At 41.3% G+C, this 1,345-nt stretch overlaps 1 pseudogene; it reads right to left on the bottom strand.

The window, feature by feature from the left end:
- Positions 1 to 874: 874 nt before the first annotated feature.
- Positions 875 to 1,029, bottom strand: LOC114663286 (uncharacterized; annotated as a pseudogene).
- Between the last annotated feature and the right edge of the window lie 316 nt (positions 1,030 to 1,345).

Here is a 1,345-nt window from a genome sequence, read left to right as displayed (position 1 = left end):
CAGAAAACCCAGTTTCCACGTCTACCTGTATTAGTTTAAATGGCACTTTTTGCCACTCGCAATATGGCGGACGCGCTGACGTATCATGTCAACTGGGCGACACAGTGAATGCGGCGTCTATCTATATATGTCTATGGTTAAAACTGCTATCTCGTCTCCATACTGGCAGTTTTGTTCTGGACTCTGACCTAAGCACATCGTGCTACAAAAGAAAAGTAACTTTAGCAGCTGTGAAAATAATATATGGGTGGCTGCCCCAACTCTTTATAATGTCTCTGACTTATAAGAGTTAGTAGAGACCTTTTAAAATTAGTAGAACAAGGTATAAGAGAAATGAAGCTTGTGGAATAGTGTTTAACATAATGTTGCTTTTAGGAACGGGGGCTCTTAAGGAGATATAGACAGAAATAGTGTGTGGCAATACAGGACAAATAATTATTATTATGGCTTCTTGGGCCTAAGTGTTATAGAAGATAGCAAAACAAAGTAACAATTGGGCACAGCAGAGGTGGAGTGCCTTGTGTATGAAGTGGTGAGCGTGCAGTTTGTGAAATTTGAAAGCTCAGATACAAACCGAAGAACCCAGAAGGTGGCAGAAGAAGCTTTGATTTTATTTTTCTTTCATCTTTTATTCACCTTATACAACTTTGTGCATTAGGAATTTGTCATTTTTCGTATACCCTAACTTATTCCCCATAGAGTTCTGGGGTCAGAGCACAGTTTCAACTATTTTTACAGTGTCCCTAGAGCAACTGTAGGTTAAGGGCCTTGCTCAAGGCCCCAACAGTGTAGCTATCCTTCTGTCACCACTGGGATTCAAACGGGCAACCTTCAACTTACTAGCCCAGATCCTTTAGGCCAGAGAGCCACCACTCCAACCTAAGCATGAATGCACTCCCCTACTACCACAAATTATGCAGTTGAGTTTCCCATATATGGGGAAATCAGCACACCCAAAGTGCAATGGGTGAGCCTCAACCAGTGAGAACCACCTTAGTGAACATGGTATCTCCTGTGCCAGGTAATTGGTACAACCCTTGCAATTTAAATACATGAGCCAGTGGCTTGCATTAATGAGAGTAGTGCTGACGTCTTCCGAAGAGAGGAATGACACCTACTTTCAGCAAGATAACTGATTGCTCTTAATGGAACAGCCTAGTATAGACCACCGCTGGATGTAGACTGGGATGTCTCTGTGGTTGTGAGCAAGAAGATGCAAGAATGGTTGTTTGTATAAAGATTCTGTCTCTGGTCATTGTTGTGCAACATCTAGTAACTTTTGAAGTTTTTGAAATAAATACTTGTGCTGTCACCACCAATAGTAGTATTAGATTATAGACAAAAA

This window comes from Erpetoichthys calabaricus, chromosome 12, assembly GCF_900747795.2.
Source record: "Erpetoichthys calabaricus chromosome 12, fErpCal1.3, whole genome shotgun sequence".
Lineage (NCBI taxonomy): Eukaryota > Metazoa > Chordata > Cladistia > Polypteriformes > Polypteridae > Erpetoichthys > Erpetoichthys calabaricus.
The sequence above is the reverse complement of the archived record's forward strand: the minus strand, read 5'-3'. Positions and strand labels throughout refer to the sequence as shown.